At 46.4% G+C, this 23,833-nt stretch overlaps 1 protein-coding gene and 1 long non-coding RNA gene across 4 annotated transcripts in view; one reads left to right on the plus strand and one right to left on the minus strand.

The window, feature by feature from the left end:
- The window catches only part of LOC144220452 (uncharacterized), a 32,518-nt gene extending 24,288 nt beyond the window's left edge, over positions 1-8,230 (minus strand). Inside the window, exons 1-2 of the long non-coding RNA XR_013331745.1 lie at positions 8,097-8,230; positions 4,083-4,174 (exon numbers count right to left, since the gene is read on the minus strand). This is a non-coding gene — a long non-coding RNA (uncharacterized LOC144220452). The remainder of the gene's footprint in view (positions 1-4,082; positions 4,175-8,096) is intronic.
- Positions 1-23,833, plus strand: part of SYNDIG1L (synapse differentiation inducing 1 like) — a 45,217-nt gene that overhangs the window by 13,075 nt on the left and 8,309 nt on the right. For 2 of the 3 annotated variants that reach the window (XM_077750673.1, XM_077750674.1), the window contains exon 2: positions 12,411-12,508. The gene's annotated coding sequence lies outside the window, so the exon portion shown is untranslated. Of the gene's footprint in view, positions 1-12,410; positions 12,509-18,762; positions 18,813-23,833 lie in introns of those variants that run through there. The other variant, XM_077750675.1, reaches the window with a different exon arrangement.

Consider the following 23,833-nt stretch of genomic DNA (forward strand, 5'->3'; position numbering starts at 1 on the left):
CATACTGTTAATGTAAACATAAGTCATTTCCCAGGATAGTTAACTAAAATCCTACCACAAACTGGGGCCCCTGGTTGGCTCAGTCAGTTGAGTGTCTGACTCTTGATTTTGGTTCAGATTATGATCTCACGGGTCATGGGTTTGAGCCCCACGTCAGGCTCTGTGCTGATGGTGTAGAGCCTGCTTGGGATTCTCTCTCTCTGCCCCTACCCAGCTCATGCTCTCCCTCTCTCAAAAATAAATAACTAAACTTAAAAAAAAAAAAAAAAAACCCTACCACAAGTGGAACTCATTCAATACTAGCAGCAATTTAATCCCCTTGTTCACACTCAAGCCAATGCCTATGATAATGAAGACAAAGGAGAAGAGGTAAAGTAATGCAGTCACAGCAAAATTTGGTGGTAAGGGCTCAATCCTTGCCTTGATTCCACCATTTACCAGCCTTTGATTTCAGGGGGGCTATTTAAACTTTATGAGCCCCAGTTTCCTCATCTGTGAAATGGGGACAATCCTGCCTCACAGGATAGTGGTAAGGAGAGGAGAGAGAATGCATATCAAGTAGTTGTACGAAGCTTAGCAGGTAGCACACAGTCCACAGGGCTAATAACCGTTATTATGTACTGATGACAAAATATTCTCTCCCCGTCACGGGAATGCCAACTATGCTCACGCTTATGTGATAGGAGATGTGAACTTGCCCAGAATCAAGGGGTAGTCAGGCTTGTGGGTAGAAAAAAAGGCGAATGGCCTCTTCCCCCACGCCTCCATCTGTATGCCATCTACAAGGCTTCCAGGATGTCCAGCTATATACTTTCAGAGTTATCAGCTATTTGTCCTGAAGAGAAGCTCATTCTTGNGAGGACTCATGGTTCAAGCTGCCTCTCTTTGGTTTAGTTTCATTCTTCATCCATCCCCTGCCTGCAACTGTCAGTCAGGAAATTTACAAGCTTAGAAAGTTTGATCAACTCTAGGAATTTTGGCAGGTCTGTTTGGTCTGAGGTGGAATCCATGGGCTGGTACTGCTGTGGGACCGCAATCCCTTAACCAAAATTTTGGATCCTAAACACTTTAGGACCAGAAGCTTTTTTGTAAGACTAATGCGAATGAACTCATTTGGAGGAAGACCCTGACTTGCCATGAGGTTACTTAACATCTTTATTGATCATATTTGGGATGACTAGTCACACATTTTTTTCTGAGGAAATATCAATGTGCTTGATTATGTGGTGCTGCCCTGGACCTCACTAAGGGTTTTACATAATATACCATAGACACATTATATTACGTTGTTAAAAAGACGAAAAATTCAGAATTCTGAAAAACATCTGACCCCAGGGATTTCAGATAATACATTGTAGACATGTATTTCCAAACAGGCTCTCAAATCTTCTTTGTCCACAGCCTAGTCGCTTCCTGTCATTCATCTGCTGGGTCATCTATGGGGGCAGAAGAGCTTGGCTAAGACTCAGATGCCTCAGGGCCCAGTGGGAACTCAGAACCATGGACTGCCGCACATCCTAATGTTGCTGCCAAACAAATTTGCTAACCTCGTAGACTCAGTTTTCCTTAGTATGGAGAGAGATTGGCACAATGCAGCTTGCCTGAGAAATGTGACCATTTTTTCTAACAGTAAAACAGAAGGTATGGGGTTGGGGGGCAGTTGATGTGGTCTGGGTAGAGAAAATAAATGTGTTCCTTATCTTTTTCCTCCAGCTGGCTCCAGGCTCTTCTCCTCTGACAGTATTAAAAGCCTGGCAGGTACTTTGAATGTTTGTTTCTATCAAGTTTTCCTTGCCTTTCTAATCTGCAAATGTTTCTAGCTGTTTTCCTTTCCTGAGTGTTCTGTGTTGCCTAGCCACCGAATTTTCCCAACTGCACCTGCCCAGCAACAAGGTGACTAGGCAGAGACTATGCTAGGAGTGGACAGAAAGTTCCTGGTGGACTTTGCCAGGCCCTGTCATTCTAATAAAAGGAAAGTGAATAAGCCACATGTTCCCACTGATACTCATGCTCGGCTTATCATTAGGTCCTTTAGGAGAAAAGGAGGGGAACAGTGAGGTGGCTTCCGTTACTGCTAAGTGAAGTCATGTCTAGCTTCAATGAAATTGAGACCACTGTGACTAAAATACAATGCCTCAAATGGTAACATAAAGTCACACTAGGTTAGAGCTGCAAGGGACGTTAGAGCTTATATGCTGGAGACAGCAGAAGCAGAATGGCTGCTTTTCCTTATTCAACACGTATTTATTAAGTGTCTGCTGTGTCAGACACAAACTAGGTACAGGGATGGAAAATACAGCCCCATCCTCTTCCTCGAAGCTTAGAGTTAGAGATGGGAGTGAGAGACAGGTAAGATTTAGAAGTACGGTTGGTGTGTTGGGTGCTGCGGTAGAGGGAAATACAAGATATAGGAAGCCAGTAGAGAGGAATCTAATCCAGGAGCAGAAGAAAAGACATCCAAGGAGGAAACACCTGAGTTGGGCAGGTGGGTGCAGTAGGAGATTTCAAAGAAGCAAAACAGTATATGTGAAGGCAGACCACACTGAGAGATCTCAGACTTCTCATCTTGTTGTATTTGAATGCACTTGATATTATTCCAAAGCTAAAATAGGGGCACCTGGGTTAAGTCAGTTAAGCATCCGACTTCAGCTCAGGTCATGATCTCACGGTTCGTGGGTTGAGGCCCCGCGTCAGGCTCTGTGCTGACAGCTAGCTCAGAGCCTGGAGCCTGTCTTCGGATTCTGTCTCTCCCTCTCTCTCTGACCCTCCCCCGATCACACTGTCTCAATCTCTCTCTCTCAAAAATAAATAAAACATTTAAAAAAATTTAGAAACCAAAGCTAAAATAATCGTGTCTCTGATGACCAGGCCCATGTCTTATATTTCTGTGTATCCCCAGAACATACTCTGTTCCCTGTCTATAGTTAGTGCTCAACCAGTGGTTATCAGCGATAACGGGTTTAAGGCCCCACATCAGAACTATAGCCATGCAAATGATTTCATGGTAGAAACCGGAATGTCACAGCAGAAACTGGGACACACTCCCTCCACTTCTAATACTTTCTAGGCTGCCCCCAAGGAGGAACTTAGGCCTGAAGACTCCAGCAAACTGCAGAAACTGAAGTTGCTCCTAACTTCCCATGGCTGACAGTTCCTCACAATGGTGTGTGGCCCAGCACTCATGTTCTTGAGAAGATTTAGTCTGAGCCCCAGCACATCATCAATCAGCCCACTGATACTGGGAGAATTCCATGGCCCCTCTGAGCTGTACCTTTTCTACTCAGAAAACAAGGGCTGGCTCCTGGGTTACCTGCCTCAGGGGCATCTTATAAGGGTAAATGAAGGGTAGGGTCATTTGAAAACAGACAAAAACTATCACTCATAAGGGATTGTCTACTGGAAGAAATCAGAAAGCCCAATCTCCCCCGCCAACCAGGTTTTGGCCTTGGCCAGCTCCTTTCTCTCTCTGGGCCTCACTTCTTTCCCTGTGGCAGATTCTAGATGACAGCCACAGATCTCGCATCATTCCATGGTTTTTATCCTGTTCTTTATACCTTAATTTACAAACTGGAAGCCTTAGGCAGCCTTTGCAAACTGTGTTCTGGGTGCTAATCCCGGGTTTATGCCATGATGCCCGTCCATGGGTACCAAAGTTCCCAACATTGATTGAATGGTTGCAGCAGGGATAGGTCTAATTGTCCCTGGAAAATTGCAGCGGCTACAGTGCAGATAGGTCCTTCTTGGCTAGGGCCTTGGGGACTGGGGAGCAGCCAGGCGACTAGAAGAGATTCAAGCTGCAAGCCCAGGAAAAGGCTTCCCCGAGATGGAAGCATCATTTCATTGTAGAAAATGGTTTCTGTAACACTGGGACAGTGCACTGAAATTTAGCAGGAACGCTGGTGGGTCAAGAGAATTTATATCTCTTACCAGGTTGCTGTGTGTGTGTCTGTATCTGTCTGTCTGCCCCCACTAGGCTCTTTCACCCCTCCCAGCTCCCCAGCCCTTCTCTGGGCTCCTGCTTTCTTTGATCTCTTCCCCTTTTGCCCCCAAGCTGTCTCCCCCACCCCCTCCTTCTCTCCTACCATTGTGAGTCCCGCTCTCTGCATCCTTCCTGCTGTTCTCTTCTTCGCCTTCCTTTTTTCTATGAGGATCACTAGAGCTTCAGTCCGCCCAGCTGTAAGGGGAACATAACCCTTTAGAAATGTGACCTCATTTACTATAATTCTCCCACTGCGCAAGCCAGGGGTAGAGGTCACCACCCCCCACCAACCCCACCGTTGTTCCTGCTCTCAGTGCTGAGATTAAAAGAGATGAGTCTTCGAAAGGCACCCAACAGACCAATCATTTCTTCCGTAAATACTTATTTTTATGTAGGTTTTAAAATAATTTTAAGGTAATGCATGTATATTGCAGAGAATTTAGGAAGTACAGGAAAAAAGGGGAAATATTTAAATGAACCGTAGTTGCCTCTATCCAGAGATAACCCTTAAAAGAATCTTACTTTAATTCATCCTAGGATGTTTTTCTGGACTCTACTGCATACTTGTGGTTATACTGCATGTATAATTTTGTAGCCTGCTTTTTTTACTTCATATTATAACATAAGCATTTCCCTCATGGTATTTTTAAAGAGTTAACAATAATTATTTAAATTTTCCCAGTTTTTTAGACATTTATATGTGTTCCAAATTTCCTGCAATGATAATTATACTGTAATGGGCAGTTTTATGTACAAAGCTTATACAGTCAGTATGGCGTAGTGTTGATAAGTGAGGCTTTGGAGCCTGGCTACCTTGATTAGAATCTGGGCTTTACCCTTCGAGGGTTGGGTATGTTTGGGTTTCACCTCTGTACAGGAGGATAATAGTACCTTCCTCCTGCTGTTGCTGTTTAAATTAAATAAGATGATTCATCTAAAGCAGTTAGAACAGTCTTGGCATGTAGTAGTTACACAATAAATATTACCTGTTAGTATTGCCTTAGGATAGATTACCAATATTGGATTTACTTTGGCCCTTGATACATAGTGTCAAATTGCTTTCCAAAAAAAAGAAAACAACAACAACAAACCTGTATTGACAAACCATCCATGATTTGAACTCTAGCCTGACTGATGCCAAGACTCACACTCTTTCTACTATCCCCTCCAGTGCAAGTGCTAGGAATCCCTCCAGTAATCGTTCTCTTAATGCAGAAGAAATGGATTAGCATTAAGACTATAGTGGGGCACCTGGGTGACTCAGTCCGTTAAGCGTCCAACTTCAGCTCAGGTCATGATCTCACAGTTTGTGGGATCAGTCCCGCGTCGGGCTCTATGCTGGCAGCTGGCTCAGCCTGGAGCCTGTTTCAGATTCAGTGTCTCCCTCTCTCTCTGATCCTCCCCTGCTCATGCTTTCTCTATCTCTGTCTCAAAGATAAATGTTTAAAAAATCATTAAAAAAAAAAGACTATAGAAAGCATCTTGCACAATGCCGGGCACTTATTAAATTATTTGAGAATGAATCCGAATTATATTATAGAGCGAATGCTTCTTTCATATATTTAATAGATGATCATTGAGATAATGCACAGAAAGCTCTTAGCCCAGTTCCTGACACATGGCAGGCACTTAGATCATCTGTTATCTGTGTATCCGTCCATCCGCCCATCCAGCTCTCTCTCTCTGTCATCTACCGTACTTCCCTCTTGCTAGCTCTCCAGTGCCCAACCTGGCACAGTGTGCCTTCACCACCTTCACTCTTAGCATTCTCAATGACACAGCAGAACCCTGCCAGTTTAATGGAGTCAGTGCCCAAGGTCTGTGCTGGAATAGCAGGCTTGGGAGCTGAAGGAAGAGGATTGAATATCAAGATGTGCATGACATATGGGGCACAGGCTGTAATGGAACCAAATGTGGGCTCACTGTGAGACAAGGCCTTATGTGGAAGTCCCAAGTGTACAGGGAGTGTGGGGGACCAGGGATCAAGAAGCTGGTAACTGCAAGTAACTTTGAGGACCTATCTCTTGTCCCTTTCACACACATACACACACACACACACACACACACACTCACACCTTCCAGAGCAGGAGAAAAGAAGGGATCTTGGGAGGGGTGTTCTGGGAGAGAAAAACAGCAGGCTGAGTGTTTCATGTCCCCCTGGAATTTGTCATTTTCTTTTTTGCTGGCACACCCTGCCAGCCCCTAAGGCTGTATTACCACTGCTCCTTCCTTCCCCACCCATTCACCCTTGGGTCTCCTTAACCAGCTGAGTCAGGCCATGACACTCAAAAGGAACATCAGAAGAATTAAGGAAGAACAAAAGGGAGGTAAACGAAGAAAGCACATGAAAACCTCAGCCTCAGAGTTTGGCAAATGTTGGGAGCCATTCTGAGCCCACTAGTCGAGAAAACTCCTGGTGAGGTTAAAGCAAGTTTGCACAGTCTCTTGCCAATCAGATGACGACCGATATCCACCCCCACTCAATTATTTCTGCTTGAGCACCGACCCCTAAGGCACCTTGTTGATCAATACGAGGAGTGACTTGTACTCTTACTCTGGCCCTGGTATGATGATTGCACCTTGTGAAGAAACTTATTGTGGGAACTTCTTCTTTCGATTATGGGAACAGACATAGTGTCTCCAGCAGATCCTGTTTCTTTCCATACTTTCCCTCGAGCTATGAACAGGCTAATGACCCTTACTCATAAAAGACTGGTCTTTACATGTACAATCCTGTTTCTACCATTGCGTTAGTCCAAGATATTCATACAGCTCAGCATATAAATCAGCTAACCAAAAATGTCTCTCATGCCCTAGCTATTCAAGAAATCATAAAACTAGACACAAAGGTAAATGCACTCGAAGAGGCTATTCTATGTATTGGAAGTGAGCTAAACTCTTTAAAGGTACGGTTGGCTCTCTGGCGCAATAAAGAATATAACTGGAAAATCAAGTCTTGCCCAGAGACAAAGAGCCTAACTTAGAGAAAAGGAACAGATAAGGGCAGAAGATTAAGTTACTGCATACACCTTTGCTAACTGGTGATGTATAGCAGCCCCTTCTCTAAGGCCTACATTGCACAAACACCTTCCCTTACCCTGGCAACTGTGATGAGGATGGATAAGAGTATCTACAAACCTATGACTTAATCTTAGTGTTATTAAAGTGTGAACATGCTGTTATTTTCTTAATTACTCAACCTCACTATAATTGGGGCAGCTCTGCAAGAAGACTTCTATAAAACCTGTTTCTGTACATTTTCCAGAAACATCTTATCCCAGAGAACTATCCATTGTAAAACTTCCTTTTTCTGATGCCATGTTAACATTTGACCTATAAATAAAGACACCAAAACCGACAGGGCAGAGATGCCTGTCTGGTGATCAGAGAGAATCTCGGGGCTCTCTCACTCCCTCTCTTGCCGACACCGTCCATCCTCAGGGACCCCTGGACCTGCTGGAGCCGGCCTCCGGCAGGCAAGTATAAGCTCCTGACCCAGCAGCCAATTTGGGGCCTTGTGCCATTCCAATTCCACCGGAGGGGAAGGGACATTCAGAGAGGTTCTTTTTACAATTTGAGGTTGTTTCCTCAGGTTTCTTTTTCTGCTCCCTCATGAAATGTCCCAATCCCTTGGGCAATAAGGGGGTAAGCAGGGTTGCTGGTGAAGAGAATAGAGAGGACCCAGTTTTGGCATCAGGGACAGAAATGGCTTCAAATCTTGCCTGTATTTGCTGGATGTATGCATCCGGCACATTAATTTAACTTCCATGAGCCTTGATTAAAAACAACCTAATTGAATTGTTTTGAGGATTAAAAGGTAAGTGTTTGACACAGAGTAGGCATCCAGAATGGGTTTCTCCTGCTTATTCTGAGCTGAAGAATATAAAAGTACTCCAGCTTCTCTAGGAAGGTGTTCTTCATAGCCCTTTTCCCTTCCAGCTCTCTGCCCTCCCTAAACCCTGATCTGGGGAGGAGTGAAGGGTCATTTTTGTCATCCATACATTGGACACAGAGACACATGCAGCAGGGAGCCCTGGCAAGAATTTGGGACCCACTCTTTACTGTCTCAGTTCAGGGTGAAGGCAGAGAAGGCCTCCCCATGAGGTCTTCACCTTACCTGGTTGACTGTAGCTTCAAGGACAGAAATAAGGCAGAATCGTGCATCAGTCTCCTTTCTTCTTCCTTTGGCTCAGTACTGATCTCTGACTTTTTTCCCCAAGTTGGAAGTTACTTAACTTCTCTGGGACTCCTTTTCCTCATCTGTCGCCTGGGAAGGAAACACATTTATGCGAGTCAAATGAGATTAAGAGCTGAGCAAATGCTTCAAAAAGTATAGAGGAAGGCAGATAGAAAGCACTCTTAGTCTTCCATTCATTTTCATTTTCATTATTGCGTCGGAGGAAAGACCTGGTGTGGCTGCCACTGCTGATAAATCTCACCCCCCAGCCCCTCCCCCACCCCTGGCACATATGCAGTCACACATCCTGCTCTGGGAAAGTGGGAAAGTGCCAGCAGTGCAGGTCCCTCTGCCAGTGAGCAAGCGCTCACATGCCCCCAAGGCAGCCTGTGGATGCCAGATTTGATGTTGATGGAGTTCTGAGCTGTGCAGTCTGTGGTTGCCGTGTTCTGCCTCCTCATGCTCTGGCTTTGCCTCTCAAAGCAGCAGCAACAACCATGCTCCCAGGCTTGAGTGAACCAGTGCTCAGTAGGAAAGCAAGAAGTTGGACAGGACTGGTGCTGAGAACTCTCCTGGCTTCTTTCCCTGCATGAATTGGTGTGCTGCTAAAGAAATTGCCTCATCTTAAGTTTTGCAGTCTCCTATGGAGAGAAGTGGATAGCTGCGGGACTTCCAAAGCTGCCCAAAGAAGTTTGAGAGACAGACCACTACAGACCTCATTGTTGGAGGGGTGGGGGTCTGCCTCTAACAAAAGGGCCTGACGCAGAAGCAGTGAGGCTCTCCAGGGTTCTCTCTCCAGTACAGAGTCAAGAATTCATTCCCACTACCCGCTTATACCCAGAAATGAACCCCTTCTTGGAGTCATGTCATTCTGGAGCCATGTCCACGGGGTAGGATTCAGCTGCTGGGCAGTCCAAAGGTCCACTTGACCCTGTACTCTATACCAGCCTGTCTCCTTCCCACTCCATTACCCAGGGCTTTGTAGGTCCCAGCTATGTGACCTTGACCACGAGTTTTGACTCAGAGGCACTGAGCCCACTGGGCTGGGAGTAAGACTCACCTTCCTTTTTATGGGGAGAGTCCTTCTACTGTGTGGCTTATTGATGTAGCGAGTGAAGAAGATCTCCCCACACTTGGTGCTGATTTACATCCCTTAGGGAATGCTGTGAGCAAATCAACCCCTTGTATAAAGAGCTAAGAGTTTGTGCATGAAAGAGCTTATGAAGAAAAATCCCCAGGTGGAGAGAAATTAGCAACCAGAGCTAGTACCAACATAAACAGAGTCCACTGTGTCAGATTCTGCTTGGGGAATATCAGAGAGATGGGAGCAAAACAAGACATAAAGGCATTTCCTCCCAAGCTTTCACCCAATGCCTTACTCCTTCCCTTCTCTACAGACCTTGCTTTAGTTTCAGCTAGGACACCTGCTGTCTCCTCCAGGAAGACTTTCAGGGTTTCTCTGTCCCACTGAGCTCTCCCAGCCCAAGCCTGGGCCGTTCTCTCTTCTACTAAGACAATCAAGGTAAGATGGGAGACTTTTTTGGCTTAAGAAAATTTCAGAGAGGGGCGCCTGGGTGGCTCAGTCAGTTAAGCATCCAAGTTTAGCTCAGGTAATGATCTCACAGTCATGAGTTCGAGCCCCACATGGGGGCTCTCTGCTGTCAGTACAGAGACCACTATGGATCTTCAGTCTCCCTCTCTCTCTGCCTCTCCCTCATAGGCATGTGCTCTCTCTCTCTCTCTCTCTCAAAAATAAATATTTTTTAAAATAGAAATAAATTAAAAATTAAAAAAAGAAAAATATCTAGGAACTAAAGGGAGAATAAAATTGAAAGTGTAAAGGCCTAGAAACTGAGGAGTTTACGGCAGTCAGCAGCATTACCAAGGGTAATCAAAGTTTGCTTCCCTCCCAATGCCTAATTGTAGATAACATCAGATACCCAGCAACAGGTGGCCCCAATGTTACCCTTGGTGCCTCTCCCCTTTTCTTACAACCAATGTCTCCTCTCTGTTCTCTCCCAGAAGCATCTCAAACCCATCCTCTGTTCCCCATCCCTCTGACTCTGCCTTGTTCAAGTTCTCACTGTCTCTTTCCCGGACTCTGCTGTAGCTTCCTCGCCAGTCCTCCAGCCTCATCTCTCCTCTCCAGCCTTTCTTTCCAGAATTTCCTCCTCTCCTGGCCTTCCTGGTGAATGTCTCATTGTTTAATGAAACTCAGCTCAAATGTCACCTCCTCCAGGAAGCCTGCTGGGACTTCGTCAGGCAAGGCTAATTGTTTCCTTCTCTGTGTACTTTTCACTTACCCCGTGATAATATTTACTTCAATGTTTTGGAATTGCTGGTTAACATGTTTATCTACCTCATCATCCTTCATGGCAGCTCCTTCAAGAACCCAGACTATGGTTTATACTTCATATTCTCAGGGTCTAGCAGAGAAGCAGACCTTCATTACATAGCAGGACATGCCTGATGGAGAAAAGAGGGAGGAAGGAAAGAAGGGAGTGGAACGTGGAATGGAAATTTTGCATAGTTGTTGATTCTACAGTTCCTGAACCACCCCTTAGATCTTGTGAGGGAAATTCCCTAAAAGAAACACTCACCACTGCATTAGCCCGTGTTCTCTGTCACAAATTTCGCATGGTGCTGATTGCCCCTACAGTGTCTTCAAAGCTGCTGAGGAGGCTCAGAATCCTGGGGAAGCAAAAGTCCATGGAGATTAGGCTATGCCAATTCATGATGAAAACCAGACCAGAACCCAGGTCTTTTGGTGCCCAGGCCAGGGTCCTTGACACAACATCAGGGGCCGCTCCACAAGTTTTCCCTCCAGGCAACAGCATATAATTATCAACATTAGTATTTGGAATTTATATCCAGCTTTTGCTTCACTGGCTTTTTTATTATCCTTTTGATTAGTAATTCGGTATGCAGCCTAGGCATGGAGCAAAGCCAGGGTAGGGAGGGAAGGAGCAGAGAGGAGTCAAGGCCAAGTAGGGGGCCATAGAGCCCTGTGAGATGAAGGCCAGGGGAGAGCAAAAGTGCAAGAGGGTGCATAGACTCAAGGGACAGTGCCTTGGGTGTGGGAGGGGGGAGAGAGGAGAAATGCCTGTGCAGATGCTCTATGGGCCCCAGATGAGTGGTCCAAGAACCTTCCTAGTCTCAGGGCCTCCACTCTAATGGGGCAGGGGCAAGAAGAACAAGAATATATTTAGCACCCAATCAGTTAAACACCACTATCAGCCCAGCCCTGAGACACAGCACAAGGTTTAGGGAGTTCTCTGTCCAGTAGAGAGGAGGAGACCCAAACTCCATGACAGGGACTCCTGGCTCCTACAGTGCATGCTGGGAACTAAAGGGAACTGTCCCAGATGCTCCATGTTATGTGGGAGTGAAGGGGTCCTGGAGCTCACCATTCAGTGTAACATCCTTGGACAGAAGGTGAGGGAACTCCCACTGCCAGAGCTTGGTCCCCAGTGCCTTCTGCCACCCCCCAGCCCCTGCTCATTCTGCTCTGGGGTTTACTTTGCCCCTATTTGCCTTCAGAAAATGGGGAAACTCTCCCTCCCCCAAGCCCCCTGATATTGTGGTGAGACTCAAGACCTGGCATGGAGCTTGAAAAATAGTCCCCATCTTCTTGTAATACCCTCAAGATGAGGGTATCCCCATGATTAAAAAAAGAAAGAACGAAAGAAAAGGAAAGGAAACCAGGATGCAGGATGGAGGGGAACAGATAAAGAGCAGCACAGTAGGAGAGACAAAGCAGACAGAAGCCCTGGGCTCAGATCTCAGCTCTCCCTCTGGGAGAACTCAGGAGAATGTGCACCCACTAAGGGCCTATTTGAGACCAATATGTCACATTTGTCATCTCATCTTGTCCTCATATGACCCCTATGAAGTGGCTACAGCTCCCCCACTTTGCAGATGAGAAACCCAAGGCTTTGAGAGGTTAACTCGCTCAAGGTTATACAGTTAGTGAGACACTAAGACCAAACCTTAGGCCCATGGTCTTTAAAGCCTGTGCACTTGCCGGCACAGCACTGTTGTCTCCAAATCAAGAGACTTAATCTCTGAGGACAGCTTCTTCATGTGTAAAATGGAGGGGGAAGGGCAGGGAGAGGGGAGGGATTATATTGCCTCATAGAGTTAAGAAAATTAAATGAGATTATATTGGTTAAAAACATAAAAACCTGACATGGTGTCTGGTATATAGTAGGCGCTCAATAAATGCTTTTTGTTTGCTTGTTTTCTTCTCTTTAGGTTAATATTAAAACTCAGAGCTTGGGAACCTAGGAGCTCCAAAATACTTCAAGAAGCCCCAGGGCCGCCCATCGTTCCTGCGGGAATGGGGAAGTAGGGTAAGGAGAAGGGCTGATAAAAGGAGCTCGGCTCCAGGAATCAGAGACCTTTCCAGTTGTGCGCCCCTCGCTCCGCAGCCTCCTTTGGGCTCCCCTGNCTGGGGGCGCAGCGGGAACCCAGAGCGAGACACCGAGCCTGAATCGAGCTGGGGAGCATAGTGGGACCCCTCTCAGGGATGGGGGTTCTTCCTCCCTGCAGACTGCATCTTTTCGCTCCGCAAGAGATCATTGCCAAGTCTATCCCTACCCCTCACCCTACAGGCTGGGGATGCTATGAGGGGCCTGTGGGACTGGGGCCCAAGTAGGCACCTGGGCACTCTGACCCCATACCACCAGGCCTTAACCCCAACCTGAGACAGCTCTTAGACACCCTGCCCACAAAGAACGGTAAGGAGAGTATCCTGGACTCCTGTACCCCAGTCCCCACCATGGTTTTGCTCATGAGGGAAATCTGAACCAGCTTCACTAAGCATCCCTCTCTTCCCCAAGCCTGCTCCTCAGGGTGACTGGAGTGGCTGTGTTCCTCCCCTCGCCCCACGCCTCAAGATTTCTTTGCCCGCTAATGGCCCTTGGGCTGAGGATGGGCCAGGCCCCTTAGGACTGATTAACCCATTTCTCCAGGGAAGGAAGTAGGTACCAGAAAATACCTTCATTTTTTCCTGTGGCGCTCTTGACTCTAACGGAAGGAGGCTGGTTTTGGTGCATGAGGGCAGAGAGTGGGGGTACCTGAGCCTTGTTTTCTAGTATGTGCCCAAATGCTGGTCACCCTAGACAGAGCCTCCATTTGGAGTCCGCCCTCTTTCTGGCAAGAGTGTGCTGAATGAGCTCATTCAGGCCTGCAAAGTGCTTCCAATTCTTCAGAGCAGAGTTCTCTGAGTGGCAGAATGTAGAGATCAAAATAAAACTGCGTAGAGGAAGATTGGCCTATCACTGTGGCTGACCACTGCTTTGTCCCTATTATTTCAACCAAGCACAAATCCCCCCCCACCCCGATAGAAGGAGCACTAGACTAGGAGTTCTTGGCTGAGCGCTGGCATTTATCAGCTTGAGGCCAGTTCCCTGAAACTCTCTGAATCTTAGTTTCCTCATCCCTCAAGTGGGGACAAGGTAGCTGTTGTGCCACTTCAGGGAACTGCCTTGGGACTCAATGAAACAATGTACCAGATTGAAGGCTTGTCATCTGTAGGTCATCATACCAGCATGAGCTGCTGTCACTGTTTCTGTCCACTAGCCAGTCTGGCTGGAAGTGATCCAATCGTTGTTACCTCTACCCTTTTCTCCTAGCCTGGCCATGGCTTCCTTTGTCTTTGACCTCCCTGGGGTCATAGAATCTGTGAAACCCAACTTATAAATCTTGAGGCGTCAAAAGGGCTCCCTCCTCCCTTCTCTTTCATCATCACCTATAGAAGATAATGTAGGGTGAGAGTCTGACTCACAGTTTTCATTGCCTTTTTCCCCCCAAGAATCACAGATCTGAGGAAACAGCTCCTTGAAGGCAAGGATTGTGTTGTTTTCATCTCTTTGCCTCCCTGCACACCTCCCCTCCCCCATAGCACCTGGAAGATAGTAAGGACTCAATAATTGGGTGTAAAATAAGAGAATGGAGTGTTAAAATATCTCAGAATAAAAGCTTTTGATTGGAGTCAGGAGCCCCATGTTTGGTCCCAGATCTGCCACAGACTCAGGCAAAGTCCTTCCCCTCTGTAGGCTNTGAGGATGGGCCAGGCCCCTTAGGACTGATTAACCCATTTCTCCAGGGAAGGAAGTAGGTACCAGAAAATACCTTCATTTTTTCCTGTGGCGCTCTTGACTCTAACGGAAGGAGGCTGGTTTTGGTGCATGAGGGCAGAGAGTGGGGGTACCTGAGCCTTGTTTTCTAGTATGTGCCCAAATGCTGGTCACCCTAGACAGAGCCTCCATTTGGAGTCCGCCCTCTTTCTGGCAAGAGTGTGCTGAATGAGCTCATTCAGGCCTGCAAAGTGCTTCCAATTCTTCAGAGCAGAGTTCTCTGAGTGGCAGAATGTAGAGATCAAAATAAAACTGCGTAGAGGAAGATTGGCCTATCACTGTGGCTGACCACTGCTTTGTCCCTATTATTTCAACCAAGCACAAATCCCCTCCCCACCCCCCCCGATAGAAGGAGCACTAGACTAGGAGTTCTTGGCTGAGCGCTGGCATTTATCAGCTTGAGGCCAGTTCCCTGAAACTCTCTGAATCTTAGTTTCCTCATCCCTCAAGTGGGGACAAGGTAGCTGTTGTGCCACTTCAGGGAACTGCCTTGGGACTCAATGAAACAATGTACCAGATTGAAGGCTTGTCATCTGTAGGTCATCATACCAGCATGAGCTGCTGTCACTGTTTCTGTCCACTAGCCAGTCTGGCTGGAAGTGATCCAATCGTTGTTACCTCTACCCTTTTCTCCTAGCCTGGCCATGGCTTCCTTTGTCTTTGACCTCCCTGGGGTCATAGAATCTGTGAAACCCAACTTATAAATCTTGAGGCATCAAAAGGGCTCCCTCCTCCCTTCTCTTTCATCATCACCTATAGAAGATAATGTAGGGTGAGAGTCTGACTCACAGTTTTCATTGCCTTTTTCCCCCCAAGAATCACAGATCTGAGGAAACAGCTCCTTGAAGGCAAGGATTGTGTTGTTTTCATCTCTTTGCCTCCCTGCACACCTCCCCTCCCCCATAGCACCTGGAAGATAGTAAGGACTCAATAATTGGGTGTAAAATAAGAGAATGGAGTGTTAAAATATCTCAGAATAAAAGCTTTTGATTGGAGTCAGGAGCCCCATGTTTGGTCCCAGATCTGCCACAGACTCAGGCAAAGTCCTTCCCCTCTGTAGGCTTCAGTTTTGTTATCGGTAAAAGAAGGTTGGACTAGATAAGTTCTAACATTCCTAATGTTCTGGGAGTCTCTCTGTTGGCCATCTTGAGACCACAAATCCCTCAGTTCTTGAACAGAGCATACCAACTTCATTAACCTGGTTTTAAGACTAAGTTAATGTCCTTTCAGCAGAGAACTGGATTTTATGAATGGAGTAGGAGGAAGCAATAAGAACCTGAAAAAGCCATTTATATTTCTGATGTTTCTTTAAGATCCCCCTCTCTTCTTTATTTTCCTGGGAAAGCCATGAGTGTGTACAGAGTTGCAGAGCTGGGAGGGCCCCTGCCTGCAGACCAAGGGTCCAGGAAAGGAGCCCCCCTCACAATATCCCTTGTGAGTAGCCAAGGGCCAGGGACCCAGTTCTTAGCCACCTTCTCCTAGGGACCCTGCCTGGCTGGATCCCCTCTCCTAAGAAGACTAGAGGAGGGGACAGTCAGGAGAGATCCATCCCCGGGGAGAGCTTTTTTTATATATATGAAAACAAAATGTGCTTCTCTGACAATAATTTTCCTCAACTGTGGCAGGCCCAGCCAATGGTCGGAAAAACCTTAGCTAATTGGCACTTGGTTAGAGCTGAGTAAGGCATGCCAGTGACCCCCATGACTTACCCTTTAAGCACCCAGCCAATGTGGGGGATCAACCGCCACCCCCCACCCCATGCCAGCACTTTCTGGCTCCCAGCTGTTGGTGCAGCACTGGCAAAAATCAGCTCTCCAGAATTAATGGATAGTCACTAACCCTCATAACAAAGTAATGGCAACCGCATAGTGCAGCAAGCATAGAGAGGGGCTTTATTTTCTACAAGACTAGTCTGTGGGGGTGCTGGGCTCCTGCTGGGGCTAGAACAATGCACCACCCCCTTCTGCAGCTGTTCTCAGAGTTGTCAGAGTGCAGGGTATCTCTCGCCACCCTGGTAGACACATCTGGCTCCTCTCTCAACCAGGGAAAACTACCCAATGGCTACTCCTTGTGTTTCCCACCTGCCAACTCTCTACTGGGGTTCTCTGCTCGACCCCCTCAGCAATGCCTCAAAGGGAAGAAGAGAGTCAGCCCTGGCACATGATTAAGTNAGAGAGAGAGAGAGAGAGAGAGAGAGATTGAAACATTGAAATACACACATGTAGGTCCCTTATGCTGGGTGGCACATATATGACAGAAGCAGAGAATAAAATATCCAGAGACATCTGCACATTATTAATTACCTTCAAGTTCAAAGGCCAATTCATCTGTGAGTCCTAGAGGGACTTCCAGTCCCAAAGTACACCACTCCAGGGACAAAGTAGAAGAAACAACCCATTTCTCTAAACCTTTGTCATTTTCTAACCCCCTTTTCTTCTCAGGGGCTTGGTGGGCATCCTGCCTGGAGCAAGGTCCCCTCTGCAGCAAGGTGGGGGACAATAAAGACGAATCTCATCCCTAATCTCATCCCTGCTCTTTGTATTTAGTTTCTCTCTTCTCTTTACTCCTCCTTTATTCTCTCTCCCTCCTCCCTGCAGCTGCCACCAGCACCCACCACCCCCTTTCCTCAAGCAAACCAAGCGGGAGTGAGGACCTGATGCTCTACCTCTTCTCTCCGTTAGGTGTGTTATCTTCTGCCATTAGATGCACTATTTGCTTCTAAGTGGTTGGGAACAAGCTGCTTCAGTGAAGAGACAGGTTGTTTCAGCAAGAATAAAGATTTGATTCCTGCCTGAAAATGGACTAATTTGAGTAATGGTGCCACTGTCCCAATCCTCCTGGTAACTTTCACCTTTGTTAGCCACAGACCCGGCCCTAAGCCAATAGATTATACTCTGAGGGGTGGTGCAGTCTAGCCCATGGGAGCCCAGGGTGAAAGTAGATAGAAAAGAAGGTAGACTGATGTCCCCTGGAAGTACCTAGGAAGCCTCCCCTGGGAGCTGAGAAGTGTTCCAGCCATCCTATCTCTCTTTCCTGGGTTCCCTCCTTTACCCTCTCCTCTCCTCTGCTCTTCGTAGCTCCATTGATAATTCTCAACTGTCTCTCTAGCCCTGACAATGATCCAGGGATTCAACTGCATATATCTGTCAGGTGGATTTTCTACCCTAGCATCCCAAGACCCAACTCATCCACTTCTTCCCACCTGCTCTTCCTTGGTGTGTGTGTGTGTGTGTGTGTGTGTGTGTGTGTGTGTGTGTGCGCACGCATGTTTCATTTTACTGGATTGGTGCGTGGTGAGCCTTTTCAATATAAATATTCTCTTTTGTTTTTTCAGCTTAGGAACTACTTCCTGTTTCTGTCCCTTTAATTGTTATTCCCTTTCAGTCTCTGCTGTGTCTTTCTGAAATTCCTATTAGATGGATGTTGAACCTCTGGGACTTCCCTCCATGTCTTTTACTTTTCTTTCATATGTTCTGTCTTCTTGTCTTTTTGCTCTATGTTTTGGGAAATTTCATTAGCTTGTTCTTTCACATTAAATACTTAGTCTTTACCTGGGTCCATCCTATTATCCAGTTTTTCCATTAAATTTTTTAAATTTGTATTTATTTAAGAATCTCTACACCCAACATGGGGGTCAAACCCATATCCCCAAGAGTCACATGCTCTTCTGACTGAGCCAGCCAGACACCCCACTTTACTAAATTTTTGAAAATTTAGACAAGTCATTTTCGTTTTCCAAAACACTTTCATGTTCTTTGCTCCTTTTTCATAGCAGACTGCTCTCATTTTGTGGCTACAAATGTCCTCTTTTTTTTTTCCCCAGAGGATATGAATTGAAAAAAATTTAGATAACTCTTCTAGAAGTTGAATGATTTTGATCTTATTGGGTCGATTGTTCCATTTGTGTATTTAATCCTTCTCTTTTATTTTCATATAGTTGCTCTTCATTATTCTTTGGTGTCCACTCAAACTTATGAATAAAGAAAGGTATTGACTAGCATAGGCAACCAGTATGGATTTTCTCTGAAACTGGGTAAGTTTCTTTCTCTAACAGACCTCCCCCTTGAATGAGACTTATTCTTACTTCTTATTCTGTTTGGGGCTGCAGGTGTCTCTGCACTTATTTCTTCACCAAGGAATTTCATTTGCTCTGTATCTTCCAGAAATTTCTCAGTGTTTCTGTCCCACTGATATCATTTTTTGTTGTTTTCAATTTTGTTATGATTTCATTCTTTTAGAAATATATGCTTTACCACTTTAATAGAACCTTAAGAGGGAGAAGAGGTCATCGCTAGGGCTCAGGCTGCCTTCTTTTTTAATTTTTTTAAATGTCTGTTTATTTTTGAGAGAGAGAGACAGAGCTTGAGAAGAGAAGGGGCGGAGAGAGAGGGAGAGACACAGAATCCAAAGCAGCCTCCAAGCTGTCAGCGCAAAGCTGGATGTGGGACTCAAACTCACGAGCCGTGAGATAATGACCTGAGCCAAAGTTGGACGCTCAGCCGACTAAGCTAACCAGGTACCCCTCGGGCTGCCTTTTTGAACCAGCAATCTTTCCCCTGGATTTTCTGTCAGTTGGTCTGGCATCAGTTAGCTGACAAAACCAGAAGCCTGGGAGTCATTCTAGGCTCCCCCCTTCTCCCTCACTTCTAGTTAGTCACAAAGTTCTGTTCATTCAGCCTCCTGACTCCTCCTCGAGTATGACTGTTCATCTCCATCCATTTTACCACAGATCAGGGTTAGGTCCTCATCCTTTCCTGCCTGCATTTTTATACTAGTCTCTTCGTGGAACTCTTAGCCTCCATTCTCATTCACCTCAATGCATTCTATCCACTGCAGCCAGCCAGAGTGCTCTAAAACCCGGTATGACCATGTTACTTTCTTGCTACTACTCTTATTGGCTCCCCACTTCCCACAGAAGAAAACTTTTCTGCATGGAATTCAAGGCCTTCCCACCTCTCCTGCCTTATTCTATCAACACCAAACCACCCTGGCTTCCCTTCCATTCCACTACCTCACATTTCTGTGCTGTTTCTCAGCTGCAAATGCTCTTCTCACATCGTTTCACCTGAATGACTCAGAGTCTTCCTTTAAAATTCAATCGGGGCACCTAGGTGGCTCAGTCAGTTAAGTGTCCGTCTCTTGATTTCAGCTTAGGTCATGATCTCACAGTTCACAGGTTTGAGCCCTGAGCCAGGCTCTGTGCTGACGGTGCAGAGCCTTCTTGGGATGCTCTCTTTCCCTCTCTCTGCCCCTCCCCTGCTCACTCTCGCTCTCTCTCAAAAAATAAATAAACTGAAAAAAAAAAAGATTTAGTTCAGGTGTCACATGCTCTGAAAGCCTCTTAATTTCTGCCATTGCCTCTACTCCTGTCCCAGGATAGGAGTCCCTTATCAGTGCACCTCTAGCACTCCGTTGTGCAGCTAGCACAACTTACTCCATTGTACTGAAATTTCATATTTGCTAGTCTGTATTCCCCCCTCAAAGCTGGTACCATTTCTTGTTTATTCTTGCATCCCAAGAACTGGTCTGAATTAACTGCTCAAGAAATCATGCAGACATGCTCCACCCACCCCAGATCCTGGAAAGACCTTTCTTGTAGGGGAGACTTAACCTAGCTCACTCATTCATTGATTCTTTAATTTATTCATGAGATCAAATGTTTACTGAGTGCCTAGTATACCCCAGGCAAGGTGCTGCACGAATGAGGAAGATACAGTCCCCACCCTCTTGAAGTTCACAATTTGGTGAGAGAGGAAGATGCTAATCAACAAATCACACATACGGAAAAAGAGACTTGCTAAGCTCTTTGAGAGGAGGAACTGGAGCCTGGAGAGCTGATAAACAAGGAGCCTAAATCTAGGCTGAGGATGTAGGGACATCTCCCTGAGGAAGGGACTTTTGAGCTGAGAGCTGAAGGATTCTGATGTGAGTAGAGACAATGCTCCTGAGAAACGCAGCTGTGAAATGAAAGAGAGAGGGGACAGGAGCTGTAGGAGGGAAGTGGCACCGAGGAAAGGCATTCCAGTTATCTGCAACTGCCTAACCACCCCCAAAACTTAGTCTAAAACTAGACATTTTACTATACCTCATGACCTTGAGGGTCAGAAACGGATGCAGCATTGAGCTGTGTGATTACTCCACTCCGTATGGCAGGGACAGAGGTCACACAGTGGTACTCAGCTGACAGATGGGCTGGTTTGAGGCATCCAACATGGCTTCACTCACATGTCTGACATCTTGGCAAGACTGGAAGGCTTGGCCCAGCAGGTTCCATCCACCAAAGCTTCTACACACATGACCTCTCCAGCATGGCAACCTCAGAGTAGTGCAGCTACAGACAGGGTGGCTCAGGGTTGGGAGAGTGAGTCTCTCAGCGAGCAAGGTAAAGGATGCATGACCTTTTATAACCTGGCCTCTGAAGTCACACAGCATCACTTTTGCTGTGCTCTGTGGTCGGAGCAGTCACAAGCCCACTCAGATTAGAGAGGAGGGACACAGACCCCACCTCTCAAAGGGAGGAGTATCAAAGTATTTACAGCCGGGTTTTACAATCATCACAATTGATTTCTTTTTTAAGCAAGAAAGACTACAATATGTTTAAGTGCCATTAGGAAGGATCAGGAATGAGGAGCAGCTGAAGACCGAGGAGAAAGGATAATCAATTGTGTTAGCTCCCTGAAGAGGCAAACTGAAGCAAAGAAAGCCAAGTTCTCATTTTCCTTTGATTCTGATTCTGCTGGCCTCACCCTCCTCCCCACCCTCGACCCCTGGCTTTCTCTCGCTACTGTCAGATGCAGCAAGCCGCAGCCAAGACTCTAAACCAGAAATCATCAAATCCAGCCTCAAGCCATCTGCAAACAACCACCATAGTCACAGCACTTCACAGTTTGCAGAACAGTTTACACATTATCTGATAAGAGGATGATCTAGCGCCTAATCATAAAGATTTCACCTTTTCCCCCGGATTTTAATTATTTATATTTAAGCCTCTGCCTTACCAAGAAGGTCTTGATTTTATCTTTCAGTTTAGAAGGAATTGCTGTTGCTGCACCTAGAGATAGTGGCCAACAGCTGAACGTCCTCACAATGGCCCTGTATTTATATGAACTCAGACCTCAAGATTATCTAGGGAGCCACCCCCATGCTGCCAAATCACCCCAGATCTCCTAATCTTTTCATAAAGTTCCCATTTCCCATTCCCTTCACTGAGGCCCCCATTTTAACCTCAGCACTATCACACTCGCACTATTTATCACGACCCTCAGCACACAGGCAGGCTCTGAAAGGCATAGTTAAGTGAGAGCCCAGGCTTTGGATTCAATTAAACTTGGGTTCAATTCCATGGGGCGCCTGGGTGGCTCAGTCAGTTAAGCATCCGACTTCGGCTCAGGTCATGATCTTACGGTTCGTGGGTACAAGCCCCGCGTCAGGCACTGTGCTGACAGCTCAGAGCCTGGAACCTGTCTTCAGATTCTATGACTCCCTCCCTCTCTGACCCTCCCCTGCTCACGCTGTCTCTATCTCTCTCTCAGAAATAAATAAAACATTAAAAAAAAAAAAACTTGGGTTCAATTCCAGTCCCCATCACTGTTTAATCTTGGACAAGTTATTGACCTTTCTGAGCCTCAGTTTCTTTATTTGAAAAATGGAAAATAATAATAGCCAGCCCCACTGGTGGTTGTACAGTTTTGAGATGAAGCATATGAAATACCTAGCTCTTATGGGGCTGCAGGAAATCATAGCTATTTTTTTTTTTAGTTGATTTATTTATTTTGAGAGAGAGAGAGTGAGCGGGGCTGAGAGAGAGGGGCTGAGAGAGAGAAAGAATCCCAAGTAGACTCGGCACAGTTAACTCAAAGCCCAACGTGGGGCTTGAACCCACAAACCATGAGATCATGACCTGAGCTGAGCTTAACCGACAGCCACCCAGGTGCCCCAATCATAGCTGGTATTATTCCATAGCATTCTGGCAAAGGTTGGTCCCATCCCAAGGACATGCTGGAATTCCTGGGCACACATCTCATTGTCCCTTTTGCCTCTTTTTAAGGGTTTACCAGGCATCTTCCCAAGCACTTCAGAGCCCATCGGTAGTGCTTGTAACAAACAACTCCAGCCCCTGCCCCTGCAGCCAACATGAACTTGATGCTGTTCATCCAGGATGAGCTCTCGTCAGATAGACATAGGTCAAATGGAGCTCTATCACTCTCTACCTGTGTGATCTCAGAAAACCTATTTAACCTCTCTGAGTGCATGTGAGTAGGGGTGGATGGGGGGCAGAGAGAGAGGGAGAGAGAGAATCCCAAGCAGGCCCCATGCTATCAGCGCAGAGCCTGAAGTAGGGCTCGAACTCACGAACCGCGAGATCATGACCTGAGCCAAAAGCAAGAATTGGACACTTAACCAACTGAGCCACCCAGGCTCCCCTACTAGTCTTATGGTGATTATTAGAGCATCAGTTCTTAAAGTGTGGTCCCTGGACTAGTAGCATCAACACCACCTGGGAACTTGTTAGAGATACAAATTCTCAGGCCCATTTCAGAATCATAAACTGTGAGGATGGAGCCCAGCAGCCTGGGTTGAGTCGTGCAGGTGATGTTAGTGTGCGCTAATGGCTGCGTGCAGATCACCTTAATCCAATTAGGTGAGAGCTGATTCAAAGCCTGGTTTCTGTGTCCATAAGGGCTGGTCTGTTTCTGGTTTGCTCCTGCTCCTCAGGCAAACCCCAAAAGAAGTCTCAGTTGAAATCCATGGGCCCTGTAAAGGGCCCTCCTTAACAGGCACTGAATTCCTGTTTCCCACCCCGCCTCTGATACTGCTGGAAGGGGAAAGTGGCACCAAGGGTCAGACTCACCTGTCCGTGTTTCTGTTTCGTCTGGGATCTTGGCAACTTGACCCCTCAAGTTCTTGCTCCCTTGGTAATTCTTTGCTGCCTTTTGATGCCTCCATATCTTTCCCTAGTTTTTCTAGCTGTTCTTGGCAGTTTGGTGTGACATAGGTTAGTCTGCCAGTTCTTTCCTAGAAGAGGAAGCCCCTATCCCACTGTGACTCTCTCACTGGAAATGATAGGGTCAGATGAGCATTTAGAGCAGTTAATTCCTGGCACGTGATAAAAAGCTCAATAAATGTTAAGTTATTGTTCTTCCTCTCTCAATAGAATGTCAGGGTCATATTGAGCTGAGCTATTAAAAATCAACACCTTCTGGTGCCTGGGTGGCTCAGTCAGTTAGGCATTCGACTTTGGCTCAGGTCATGATCTCACAGTTCGTGGGTTCGAACCCTGCATCAAGCTCTGTGCTGACTGCCAGCTCAGAGCCTGAAGACTGTTTCAGATTCTATATCTCCCTCTCTCTCTGACCCTCCCCTGCTCACGCTGTCTCTCTTTCTCTCAGAAATAAAAACCATTTTAAAAAATAAAAAAAAATCAACCCCTTCTAGCCTTCCATACATTTTATAGATAAGCAAACTGGTGTTACAGCATGTGATTGGACCCCAGAACAATCAGACTCTTGTGGGAGGCTGTAATTGGACCCCAGTGGA

The sequence above is a fragment of the Crocuta crocuta genome, unplaced genomic scaffold (assembly GCF_008692635.1).
Source record: "Crocuta crocuta isolate KB4526 unplaced genomic scaffold, BGI_CrCroc_1.0 scaffold186, whole genome shotgun sequence".
Classification (NCBI taxonomy): Eukaryota; Metazoa; Chordata; class Mammalia; order Carnivora; family Hyaenidae; genus Crocuta; species Crocuta crocuta.